We start from the raw sequence: 15,049 nt of genomic DNA on the forward strand, positions 1-15,049 counted from the left end.
ATGTGTTTCAAAGTATCAAATGTATCCTTTGTGGTACATAGTCAACCTTATACCCTTGGGGGGTTCACTACATGTATATCTTCTATATTATGTGCACTCAAGGTCTATTTATAGATACCCTTATTTGTACATTTTTTTTCAAGATTGCACTTTGTTTCCTTCTTTAAGGTTCTGCTAAGTAGGATTTATTTTCCAACATCTTTGTGGTTCAGAAGGACATGGAAAAAAAATGAACAACCTTTCAATCTTGCTAGCTTTGAGAGTTTTAGATTTTCCTAGGAGATGATTACACTTTTCCCCATAAGGATAAATGGTTTCATTAGTTGTGGTATAAGTTTTGGTTAACCTATTCTAGTTGGAACATCATATATTAGGACATTGGAGTGCATTTCTTCATCAATGAGAGAATAAATAGTATATATTATGCTCTACAAGCTTGACATTGGGGCATTGGACATGCTCTTATGATTTAAAGATGCTCAACATATGCAAAACCTATGACTTTCTCTCACCTTGTGCTTATCTATACTTAGCTCTTCATTGTAGTCCATATATTGGCTAAACTTCTTTGTTGTAGTCCCCATATTGACTCGCCTCATTCACAATCCAATCACAAGCTCCTTCACTTTCAATCTCACTTTCTTGTCACCATGACAAAGAGGAGATACCCCCAATGAGCTAGAGGAGATGTAGACAAAAACATGGTTTCTTGTTCCACGTCCCTTACCCTCTCAGACTCTCAACTCACATGCTCTAGCTCACAAAGGCACTCACCATGATGGGATGAAGAAGAGAAGATAGCATGCAACAAGCTTTATACTCCATGTCCCTCACTGTCTCTAAAGCTCTCAACTCCCTCTCCTTCACTCTTACTCTTAAGGCAATATGCTACAAGAAATCAAGAAAGTAGAGTTTGCATACACATGGATAGCTTTTTCCATTAGTTCTCATTCTATTTATCCATGAGATTTTGGACTAGGTTTTCCCCTTGTCCATTGGGCATCTTGACTCTTTTTTCTATCCTATTGACTAATCATGACTCTTATTTTATGCTTTAGGCATTAGTCTTGATTAAAAACATGGAGTAATTCTAGTTATAATTTCAAAATGCCAATTGATTATTACAATTTGCATGGGTAGGATCTTGACTCTTAATAAAATAATATTCTACAAAAATATTTTTCTCAAATTTTTTTAGGTTGTAGGTCTATTCCTCTTTGCAATTAATATTATCCCCTCTCTTCGATGAGTGCTAGTCCTATGGTAGTTACGCCAAACGAATGATGTTGCTGCTATTGGTGAGAGATGTTAGATCATCTGCTGAAGGATCTTTGTAGGGAGGGATAGTGTGTTGATGTTGAGGAATTGAGAGGTAAGCTTAGAATAGTAATGCTAAAAAACTTCATGTTTAGTAGATTTTCTTGAAGATGGAAGGACTAGTGATTGGCACTTATGCTTGAGATATCATGATAATTGTGGGCCAATGATATTGATGGGCCGTCAAGAGATTGATTGTATTTTCTAGCCACTTGTGCTCTACCTAGAGTGTGTGTCTACCTCACTTCAATGCCTAGAAAATACCTCAACAATCTAAAGTCTTTGATGTCAATTGCTTATGCAAACCATGCTCTACTTCATCAAGCTCTCTTTCAAGAGTACCTATTATGATAAGATCAACAACATAGATGACTACAACTACCATTCCATCCTTTGTGTGTCTAACATAGAGTGAAAAATGAGCCATGCTTTGCTAAAATCCCATGCTACATAAAAACCTACTAATCCTCTCAAACCAAGCTCTAGGTGCTTGCTTTAACCCATACAATGCTTTGCTTAGATTATATACATAATGCTATCTATATACTTAGGATGAATATATCCCTATCACTATTCCATGTACCTTTCCTCTTCCAATGTACCATTTAAGAAAGCATTCTTGAGCCATAAATCAAAGCCAAGACGATCATCAGTCTCACTATAACCATCTTTTCAATTGGACTAAATGCTATCTCATAGTCCAATCCATATGTCTATAAATAACCCTTTGCAACGAATGTCTCTTTATATCTTCCCAATAAGCCATCATTCTTTCACTTGACCTTATAAACCCACTGGAATCCAATTACTTTCATGCCATAAGGAAACTCAAATAGATCCCAAGTTTTTTTTCTAGTCAAAGCATCCATTTCCTAATCCATTGCATTCTTACAATCTTTCCTTTCAACAATTGCTTTTTCAAAGCAAGGCTCTACATACTGCACATAAGATAGATACCATGCAAGCATAATGCATCTACATAAAGCCATTATATGTCAATTTGTCAACTGATTATCTTACTTTTTCTAATCTTCTCAAACAATTGAGGTGCACTAGATGGTGTCTAAACTGTTCTTGCATGTGGTGGTACATGTAATGAAGGAAACCTAGGAGAGACACAGAGAGAGAGAGAGAGAGAGAGAGAGAGAGAGAGAGAGAGAGAGAGAGAGAGAGAGAGAGAGAGAGAGAGAGAGAAGGGAGAGACTGTAGAGAGGAGAGAGAATGAGGAAGAAGATGAGAGAAGAATAGAGAGAAAGGCTAGGAAAGGAGAGAGAAAGATAGGAAAAGAGAGAGACAGAGAAGGGAAGCCATGCAAGCTAGAAGGAAGGGTAAAAGAGACTTGATTATTGATCACTAATGCCCTAATTGGGTCTCTCAACACCTTATATACCCTGTCAGTATAACTGGGTATTCCCATGCTAACTTGTGTCCTACCTATCTATCCCCACTCTTTTACATTACATCCCGACCTCGAAGGTTTTTGCCCTCAAAAACAAAAAAGAGGACTTATTGATGTGGCTCACAAGGGAAGGGGGGTCACAGAGTACTACTCTGTTCAGCATTACAAAGGAGATTATCGGTATACGAAAGTACAACCTCATGTGAAATTGGGGCATACAAATGTGTTATGATGCATACAACATGTGTAAGTTGATAGTGTATGAGTTTGGCCACCAATTCATGACAATTAGAGGTTGACAAACAGTGGGTAGCATGCTGGCCAGAACAAGCCTATTGCAGAAAACTGATCATAACGTCCTATGGGCAGCCCCGATTGAGGCATGATACATGTCAAAATGAAGCTCATGAAGCGTACTTTCAGCCCGTATAGGTGACACTTGATTGCCATTAATGTAGGGTAAAAACTTTTCTAGAATAGTGTGATGTTTGCAAGTTTTCTAGAGTGCAGACTAGGGCAAAGTTAGCTAATCCTCAGAAAAAATTGCAAGCTTGAAGTAGGGGGAGGGTTGCACTGGTGAAATGTTGATCGAGGTAGGGCTTTTCTGAACCCATTCTTTCCCCGGGACCAATTGGATAACCTACATCATAAGCATCAAGAGCATAAGGGTTATCCATACAAGCATGGGTGTTAGTACTACCACCAAGGTCAAAAGGATAATTGTCATCCGAGGCATCTATTGTATCATAGAAGTGATTTATGGTGTCATCTTCAAGCACCGATGGTGGCACAAGATCCTCATTGACCCATAGGGTACCATGCATTGACTTGTCCATAAACTCATTAGAAACCACTGTGCCATGTAGAACTGGAGCAGATGAGGCTGCAATCACTACTACATTCACTACATCAACCCCTAGGCATTGCATGTTTGTGAGCCCCACATTCGTTGCTACTACTGGGCGTTCAAAGTTAAGGGCCTTGGGATGATGCGACAGCTACTCATGAAGCTGCAGTGAGATGATCTCATCATGGCATTGTTCGTGAGAAGCATCATGTTGCTCATATGGATGTGTACGCTGCTCATAGTAATGATCAAGTGACTAATGATATCGAGCACTCTATTGCTAATAATGATGTTTCTCCCCATGTAGATACTCGTATACATTTGCATGATGCCCATGTACATAATTTTTTTTGGATGGTTGTTCATGTATGTGACCAGAATGTAGCTCATAAGAACATACATAGTCATCAGATGCATGCTGGTGCTTAAAATATGCACAATAATCATATACATGATGACTTGCACATGATGCTTCCTTTGCACATCATCCAAACCATGCTTATGGTCAGGGTACTCATAATTTCCATGAGAATGCCCATGCTATTGCTCATAATCATGCTAATATGTCCTTTTAATTGTATCCATTTGAGCAACTTGAGTCGTAAGGTTGCAAGTTTGTCATTGATTACCTCGGCTTGCACGTTGGTGACGGAGAGGATTGAGACCACTCGGTCCGTCTTAGACATGAACTAATTGTGACTTCCAGCTTGGAGAGCTTCTTATCACCATAGAGTAGCAGTCAATGCATTCATTTGGGGATGCCAAAGTGAGAGAAGGAATTGGAACTAGCAGCCACAACTGATTTGTTTCGACACATACTATTGTCTCTTTGTTGGTGCATTTTATCCATCGATTGCTTATTTCTTTCTGCATTGGTTGCATCAAGCCACTATGAAGTGTGGAGCAAGGCTCTACATTCTTGGTCACTAATCTTTCTTTTATCATTGTCCCATTTGTTCCTCCTCTCTGTCTGAGCAAAGCCAGCCTCAAGCATAACAACATTCACAGACTTGGATAGCTCTACCTCATAAAGAGTTAAACTAAACTTAGTCCATGTCCCTTGGCCTTTTACTTTTCCACCAAAAGTGTCTTTCTCAACTATAGTAGCCATGAAACTCTTATGTCTAGTAGTTGAACCGAGATATTCAAGCTACCTCTTGTCCATGGTCTTCTTCCAGCTCAAGTACTTTGATATAAGCAAGGCTACACAGAAAGGAAGCCCTAGGTGCAAGAGATAGATGGATCTAAAGGCCTTTATTTGGAAAATGAAACCAGTTCATGGTTCCCGTAATCTATGTAAAAGACTTTATAGTCCTTTCTTGATTACTGGGACAAATTTACAACAATCACCCAATGTCCATCCACTAAAAATGGTGCCATATCCCACTTTAAGGACAATTGATGGTATTGTTATTTTTCACCCTAAGGATGACAACAGTTCGCAGAGAAGAGAAGGCCCTGATGTGCTTCACCCTGGAAATGGAAATGTACTTAGGAGGATAGATGGTCATGGAATACCATCTATCCTTGGGGGAGCAAAATGCAACCAGGGCCTTGGGGGAGCAAAATGCCAGCACCTTTAGAGTGCAATAAACTAGGGCTTCCATTCTCTATAAAGCATGATTTCCCTATGCAAGCATAGCACAACAGGGCCATCCATCCTCTGGGGCTCATCCAAATGCAGCATATACACAGCAACCCACCTTGAATGTCAACATGAGTGTCAAGTAGCAAGACCTTACCATCATCAATCCACCCTTGAGTAGTAGAACCTAGACCACTTCAACAATTCCCACAAGCTGCAATGATATGGATGTGGATCATCTATCTCCAACCTCACTTGTATCTTCACATTCTCTAAGTTTCACTGTGAGAGTGCGCACTAGTAATAGTGGCCAGTCTAGAATCTGTGCTCACAGAAATTGTCTCTCTCAATATGCCTTATTCAACCTTTCCAATGACATGAAGGCTTATGCAAAATCTTTCTCTTCACACAAACATGTTCTTTTGATGGTCAAACAAGTGAAAGAACTGTTAGTCTTAGGTTTTATATCAAGCTCCAACATTTTCTTCGACTTCACTTAGCTCGATAGATTGCTCGCAAGAGCAAGGATATCTTTATGCATTCATTGCAGGAGTAGATTACAAGTATCATGCCCTTCAAAACTTAGTCATGGGCATTTGCCAGAGCCTACATGATGCCAGGAGGCATATTACACGGTGGATTCTGTGCCACAGTGGATTTCGTGAGGTTTTAAGGTGGATTCCCTAAACTTTTATTACTACGGCTCATACAAAAATTAGATTCTTTGTGCAAGAAGTCGATGGGGATGCCTATCCTTTTCAAGCATTTTGTTAATTTAGTGTGTACATGGGTGATTCCATAGCAGGTGATTCCGCAAAAAACATATTTAAATTAATAAATGTTTATGAATTTAGAGTGCACACTCGTGATAAATTAAGGTTAGGATTGATTTCTAACCAATTGATTTATTTATGTAGCTGAAGACTACTAGGTATTCAATTTTGTCGATTTAATTGTATTATTTTACTAACGATTGTGAATGCTTCAGTTGATGTGTAGAGATAGCAGCAGTGGCGGTGGAAAGCATTGGAGGATAGCATGTATTCAAATTTATCGTCAATATTTTGATGGGCGCATACCTTACGCATGACGCCTATATTTTGTCGTGCCTATTTATCAAGGCGTTTGATATTTATTTATTATTTTTGTATGCGCATGGGCGCCCGATTTAGATATTTGTATTTGGACATTGTATTGGGTATGCCTGACTTCTTGGGCGCCCGCCCATTAGCTTTATCTCTATTTGGCACTAAAGCAAACTCAAAAGCCAAAAGCATGCTATTTTGTAATTTGGGCTATTATTTGAACTTGAAGATGATTAATACATAAAATACATGCTTTGTGGAGTGCTCACACAAGGCATGGGGGGAGATTGCACCCAATGGGTCTCTTGTTCATGTCCTGCATGCTTTCTACATTGATTTGTGTGCAAAAAGTAGCGTTCTTTTGTTCTTAGGGACCTTCTGACGCTCACTATGCGTGCTTACGACATCCGATCTGTGCACCAGTGGTATCAGAACGAAGCTGAGATTGAGAGATTCCAATCGCTCACCATCTTGCGCAAAGGTGGAGCTCTTGGAACGATCGAGCTCTACAGTGAGTTTCATCGTGAACGGTCGATACGGATGGATTCTTGGCGGTCAAGAACCTCTGTCTGCAGTCTTTGATCGCGAAGGACCGGCCTGAGGAGGCGGAGGACCACTCCCACATCTCCCTCTCTAAGTCGTTTTTTCCACAAAGAATACAGTAAGCTTTACCTCCATATCCAAAAGTTCAAAAAGCTTTAAAATAAAGCTTAGGAAGGTTAATAGTAAGCTTTATAAAGCTTACTTAATCGAAGTTTGGCGGCAGCCGCATCCTGGCGTCAAAAACAGCATAAAAAATGGCCCCCTCCCCCTAAATCGTTGACAGATTGAAGCTTAAAGCTTAGTTACTTAATCTCTTTAGTCCTCTAAGTCACGAAGTTAATTTACTTCTGTAAGTCACAAAGGTCAATCAAGTCACAGAAGTCATTACAGACTAACTCCAATTACTTCCATAAAGGTTGTTCCTGCGCAGAAGCACAGAAGTACAAAATTGTTCCCTGGAAGACTCTGTTCACACATGCAGACTTGCTAAACCAATTTCAGTACACGCAGAAGGTCATACGTAGTTTTTACGAAGACAACAAATCCCGCAACCGCAAAAGACAAAGACCGTAAAAGCCAAACCACATTTATAAGCCTTGTATACTCGACTTTCAGCTACGCTCATCCCGATAATTAGATTTCGAGAGTGTGAGGTCTTTTGGATTTTTACAGGATGACGGAATAAAATATGGATGATTTAATGGTTGAAGGTGATCTTCCCGAACCTACGATGGAACAAAAATTGGATTTAATTATGATGCAGCTTGATGAAGAACGAAGAGCCTGACAAGCTTTGCAAGTTCAATTGGCCAATTTGCAACGATCTACCACCAACAAAGATGGACCACAACCCGAAGATCTTATCCGACGTACCATCGATGTGACACTCAAAGCTCAATCCATCCACAAAGAAACAAAGATAAGTAAAATAAATTTCAAATTCCGTACTTTCAATGGATCTCGAGATGGAAAGATTGTACTTGCATTTATCAGTCAGTTTGATGATTACTTTCATGAAGAGACATATGCTGAGAAAGACAAAATTAAATGTGTCACTAATCATTTAGTCGATTGAGCATCTCTTTGGTGGACTGTGGTTTGCAAGAGCATTGATTGTCCCACTACCTGGGAGAGTTTTAAAAAGAAGTTTTTGCAAAATTTCCTTCCTCCTCAATTCCATGAAAAAGCCATAAAGCAATGGGATCTTCTACAGCAAAGAGAACGTGAACCTATTTCCCAATACATTGAATGTTTTTGGAATGCCCTACTGCAACTACGCATGCTCGAAGATGTACCTAAAGCGACTCACAAACGCAAGTTTATGTTTGGTTTACTTGGACATTACTACATTGAAGTCAATATGTTCAAGCCTACAACCCTTGAAGATGCAATTTCTTTGGCTTGTGACACCGAAGACAAGATTCGAGGAAGAGACAAGCGTCCACAACAATTTCAAGCAAATGGTAATTATGGTTCCAAGTAATTCAATTCAAATATTACAAGATTCAATCAAAGTCGTTTTATTCCATCTACATTCGGTAAGACTTGGATACGACCACCTACTTTGCCATCAAATACCAATCCAAATCCTAAGCCATCCTCACAGCCAAATCCCAATATTCCTAGACTTTGTGCCATTGCCAACAATGTGTCTAAAGCCAAACCTATAGTTTGTTACAAATGCCATCAACCTGGACATCTAGCAGAGCTAATTGCCAATTGAAGAAACCACCTATCCATATCAATTATCTTGGAGCAATGGAAGATGAAGAACGTGAGGAAATGCCTGACTTTACAGAAGATGATGACGACATTGCTACTCCTTCAGATACTTTGCCAGGTATGCCAACTCCACATTCTTTGTTGACAATGAAATGTTTAGTACATGGTAAAGAAAATATTATTTTGCATGATGATGGTAGCACACATGACTTTATTTCTGCAAAGTTAGTGAAAGAATTGAAATTACAAACTGTTTCTACACATTATCGCATTAAAGGAGCATTCCTAGGCACAAGATATAATGGAACACAAGAGGTGCATGACTTAGAAATTAAATTGGTGAATACATTGAACGTAGAAATTTTCTAGTTCTACCTTCGCAGTCTAGTGATATTATCATAGGTATGCCTTGGCGTCATCAGTATAATCCTAACATAGATTATTCCACGCATTCAATCAAAATTTATTTTCAAGGAAAAAAAATTACATTGCATGGTATGCATGCATCTAATAATTTTCCACTGCTTACTTAGACTCAAGCTAAACATGCATTACGTAAAAGTAGTAAATCTTATTTGATATGGGTGAATGAACTTCAAGCAAAACAAAAACATATGCATCCTAGGCATAAACAATTCCTTGCTCAATTTAAAGATTGTTTTGCTGATGATTTACCACTTGGACTACCTCCTTCACGTCCTGAAGATCACAAAATAGATTTAATTCCTGGTACACAACCACCATGTAAAGCACCATATAAGCATAACCAAATTGAACAGAAAGAAATTCAAAATCAAGTAGAAGAATTGCTTAACAGAGGATTGATTAGACCTAGTAGTTCTCCATTTGGCGCACATGTTTTATTGGTAAAGAAGAATAAAAATACTTATCGCATGTGCATTGATTATCATGCCCTGAATAAAATTACAGTTAAGAATAGATATCCAATTTCTAGGGTAGATGATCTTATTTATAAACTACAAGGTTCTGCCATATTCAGTAAGATAGATCTTAAATCTAGTTATCATCAAGTAAGATTGGATAAATCTGATATATTCAAAACTGCATTTAGAACACAATTTGGACATTATGAATTTTTAGTGATGCCTTTTGGATTAACTAATGCACCTGCTACATTTAGTCGAATGATGAATCGCATATTTCTGAAATATCAGCATTGTGTTATAGTATTCTTTGATGATATCTTAGTATTCAATAAAAATGAAAATGAGCATTATGAACATCTGTCTTTAGTTTTCAAGTTGTTAAAAGATAATCAATTGTATGCTAATCCAGAAAAGAGTGAATTCTTTCAAACAGAAATTGAATATCTAGGTCATATTGTTTCATCAGAAGGTATTAAGGTTGACCCTAAAAAGATAGAAGCAATTTTGAATTGGCCCATACCCAAAAATGTGCATGAGTTACGTTCTTTTCTAGGTCTTTCTAGTTTTTACAGAAAGTTTGTGCGAAATTTTTCATTACTTGCCTTGCCTTTGACTAAACTTTTAAAGAAGGGTATCGTGTATAATTGGACTGATAATCAATAAAAATATTTTGATTTATTAAAACATGCATTAACCCATGTTCCTGTATTACAACTACTTGATTTCAATAGACCATTCTTTTTAGTAGTTACTGATTCTAGCGGATCTGGAATAGGAGCCATACTTATGCAAGATAATCATCCCATAGCATATTCTAGCTGTAAATTGAAACCATCTGAACTTAAATATTCTACATATGATAAAGAATTGTTAGCTGTAGTACAAGACTTAAGTCAATGGAAACATTACTTAATGGGTTCTGAGTTTATGATTAAAACTGACCAACAAAGCATTAGACATCTCCTTAGTCAACCCCAAATATCTGACTGACATATTAAATGGGCAGCTTTCATTCAGAGTTTTCATCCCCTTATACAATATCAACCAGGAAAAGAGAATTTAGTAGCCGATGCTTTAAGTAGAAGACCAACAATTCATAATATTTCTGTCATATCATTTGATTCCCTTATCCCTATGAAAGATACTTATCATCAGGATATTACTTTTCATGCTAATTGGAATAAATTAGTTGCAAATAATTGGATTCCTATTGATTCACTGTCTTACAATAATGGATTCATGTTTTATGAGAAGAGATTATGTGTTACAGTTCCAATTGATATCTTTATCTATTCCATCACGACCATGGAAACAGATTTCTATGGATTTTATTACTGGTTTACCTAACACTAAAGCTAACCATGATATGATTTGGACTATTATAGACAAGTTTAGCAAACAAGCATATTTTATTCCATGCAAGAAAACTTTAACTGCATCTCAAGAAGCTCAATTGTTTTTGAAAACTGTGTTTACTAATCATGGTTTACCAAAAGTTATTATTTCTGATCGTGATTCTAGATTCTGTAATAATTTTTGGATTACTTTGTTTGCTAACTTAGGAACAAAGATTGATTTTTCATCTGCATTTCATCCTGAAACAAATGGTCAAACAGAAGCTACTAACAGTACTATTTTAGATCTATTACGTGCTTACACAATTTCTAAACCACATACATGGGATACACATCTACATTTACTTCAGTTTGCATATAACAATACACCACATACAGCTACAAAGAAAGATCCATTTGAAGTCATTTATGGTTATAGATTACCTAAACCTGTTGCATCTTTATCAAATAAAATTCAGAGTGCTGATGATATTGCTAACATGCACACTACTATTTTTGATGAAGTTAAAGATATGATTGCGAAAGCCCAGCAATCATATACAAAACAACCTAATAAGAAAAGACAGGCTATGAATTTCAAAGTTGATGACTATGTTTGGTTAAGAATAGAAAAATGTAGATTACAAAGTGTAGATAAACACCCAGTTGTGAAATTAGCACCTAGATTCTATGGACCATTCAAGATCATTCACAAAATCAATGACAATGCATTTAAATTAGAACTACCACCACATTGGAAAATTCACAACACCTTTCATATTAGTTTATTACGACCCTTTAGAGGCCAATTACCTGTATACCCTGTCTATGAAAACCCACCTTTGTTAGATGAAGAGACTGAAATCCTTGAGCTAGAAGCTATTATAGATACTCACTTTATGACCACTAGAACTGGCCGTAGATATTCTAGATATTTTGTCAAGTTTAAAAACTATCCTGTTGAAGAGGCCCAATGGATGCACGCTAGAGACTTAAATGCTTTCCCCACTCTGTTAGCTCCACATTGAGCTAATAGCAATTGATGAAAATTGCTATCCCACCTCGGGGGTATGATGCCAGGAGGCATATTACACGGTGGATTCCGTGCCACGGTGGATTCCGTGAGGTTTTACGATGGATTCTGTAAACTTTTATTACCGGGGCTCATACACAAAGTGGATTCTTTGTGCGAGAAGTTGATGGGGACGCCTATCCTTTTCGGGCGTTTTGTTAATTTAGTGTGTACATGGGTGATTCCATGGCGGGTGATTCCGCAAAATACATATTTAAATTAATAAACGTTTATGAGTTTAGAGTGCGCACTCGTGATAAATTAAGGTTAGGATTGATTTCTAACCAATTGATTTATTTATGTAGCTGAAGACTACGAGGTATCCACTTTTGTCGGTTTAATTGTATTATTTTACTAACGATTGTGAATGCTTCAGTTGATGTGTAGAGATAACAGCAGTGGCGGTGGAAAGCATTGGAGGATAGCATGTATTCAAATTTATCGTCAATATTTTGATAGGCGCATACCCTAGGCATGGCGCCTATATTTTGTCGTGCCTATTTATCAAGGCGTTTGATATTTATTTATTATTTTTGTATGCACATGGACGCACGATTTAGATATTTGTATTTGGACATTGTATTGGGTATGCCTGATTCTTGGGCGTCCGCCCATTATCTTTATCTCTATTTGGCACTAAAGCAAATTCAAAAGCCAAAAGAGTGCTATTTTGTAATTTGGGCTATTATTTGAGCTTGAAGATGATTAATACATAAAATACATACTTTGTGGAGTGCTCATACAAGGCATGGGGGGAGATTGCACGCAATTGGTCTCTTGTTCGTGTCGTGCATGCTTTCTACATTGATTTGTGTGCAAAAAGTAAAGTTCTTTTGTTCTTGGGGACCTTCTGACGCTCACTACGCGCACTTACGGCATTCGATCTGTGCACCACTACACCATAGGAAGAAGCTGAAATTGTAGGACATTATGAGCAAACACACTTAAAATTTCTTGCTGAAAGTGTAAGAGGTAGATCTCATCCCAAAATTCATGATTGACTGAAGCCTGAATCCTAAATGATCTTCATTTCTCTCAATCTCTCCAAGTTTATGCTCTCTCACCTCCCTGCTCATCTGGCTTAAGGGAGGTGCCAATGCTGCATATATGGTCATTGTGCATGCCTTTGCAAATTCCAAGGCTAGGAAGAAGAGCTCATGTCACATGCCGGTTTCCTGTCTACAAATACCTTGTAATTGGTTAAGGAAATGCTATTCACGGTCCAATTTGAAAGAGCCCCTGAACCTTGGTTGTATAGTCCCAACTCAATGTAAATTAGGCTAAGATCTGGAATGAAGAGCATTCTTAACTTGACCAATCAAATTCAACTTGATAACTGGATAAGAAGCATTTTGTGATCTTGCATTGCATCATCTTACAGCCAGTGCCACACACCCCCCCAAACCACCCTGTTGTGGCTTGCTCAGACATCCCCTTCAGCTCTGCATTGACTTTCCTCTCCTCTATTTCAAGCCCTTATGAATTGCTGGAACTACCTCGGCTTTTGTCGCAGAAAATAACATTCATGACTTTATTGTTGTGAAGGATATCGATGAAGCAAGGAGAAGGCCAAGAAGAAGAAGGCCGAAAATGATAGTGAAGAGGACTACAGTGATGAAGAGGCCCCACTTGTAAAGACCTTCAGGAATGTTCCTGCCATGGCCACTCCCTTTGACAACCAGGATGGCTAGGTGACCAAAAGCCAAACTCTAGCAAACAGCAAGCTTGCTGATTACAATGAGAGAATCAAGATGGTGGCAAGTACTAGCACAAAAAAGGCCAAAGTAATGTCCTCTACAAAAGTGCCAAGAAGGTGAAATTTGGCTTGAAGAAGCAAGTAGTGTGTAAAAAGATTCAAAAGAAAGCAAGTTCAAGGTGTCTTAAGGAACATGGCAGAGGTAGGAAAGGGGTAGAACCAAGATTTCACCATGGAAGCTTTGGTCAAGCTTGAGAAGGAAGAACAAGACCTCTTTTACAAAAAGTAACTATAATGAAAGCCCTCTTTAACTCTTGTATCACTTTCTTTGACATAGATACCTTCAAAATGGCCTGAGAATGAAAAATGACCTACTAAGTTTGGCATTTTGCCTTTAGATATATCCAAAGATTTTGCGCAAACTCCAAGTATGGTACTCCTTGATTCCTGTGGACTTTCAATGCTATACATGTCCTGATGTACATGTGCACCTGAGTAGCTAGGGTTTCTAAACTAAAAAGAAACTAAAACTAAAGGGAGGAGAGAGGGAAGGAGGATCAAAGACTGGTGTTCTAATACCTAAGAGAAGGTAATACTAGACCTTGTGAGTGCATATACATGTAAACTCACGATGGAGCGAAAATCATCATGGTCAACAGGTGTACCTGGGAACATAAATATCCAAAAAATAAAGATATATGCACGTCTAAATCTAACATAGGATATTGTATGCATTATTAACATTACCACAATGTGCAATAAATATAAAACAATAATCACATACAAAGACTATATCCGTTAATACTCAGAATACACAAAGCACATTGTCAACTCTCTTCCTCTTTCTCTATCTTCACATACATACATATATCCTTCTCTTAATTTTTATTTTTCTCTCTATTTTTTAAATGTATTTATTCTCTCTCTCTCTCTCTCTCTCTCTCTCTCTCTCTCTCTCTCTCTCTCTCTCTCTCTCTCTCGTGCGTTCATGATCTTAAAGACAATCTAGAAAGAAAAGAGGAATGGAAAGAGGAAAGGGCTTACCTTGAGGCTTTAAGATATACATGGCTTCTCCCTTGAAGTGGTCCTAAACAGTCTTCTTCTTCCTGGTTTATTTCTCCTTCGTGGTCTTCTCCTTTGCACTCTTATCCCTCTTCTTCTCCTTTGTGTGCATCCTCTTGCTCCCTCTTGAAGCTCTCCCTCTCTCCACCTCTTTCTCTCACTCTTAGTCTCTCATCCTCCTTCAATCCTTTCTTCGTCTATTTGAAATAGTTGCAGCAAAAATACCGTAACTATTTCAATGTTGTTTTTCTCCACAATAAGGCATCACTATTAGCATCGCTAAAAGGTTCGCTATTAGTGTCGCTAATATCATCACTATTAGCATCTCTATATAGTGATGTTAATAACAATGCTTTTAGTGACACTAGTAGAGATGGTTTTGGAAAATGCTAACAATAATGACAACCAAAAACCTCATTAATTAGTATTAGAATTATCCGAATCCCATGTAGTGTAAATAGCATTGATTCTTCTATCTTCATCCAAAACAAAAAGGGAGG

Source organism: Lygodium microphyllum, chromosome 9, assembly GCF_053477565.2.
Source record: "Lygodium microphyllum isolate KBCC chromosome 9, Lygodium_microphyllum_v1.1.10, whole genome shotgun sequence".
NCBI lineage: Eukaryota > Viridiplantae > Streptophyta > Polypodiopsida > Schizaeales > Lygodiaceae > Lygodium > Lygodium microphyllum.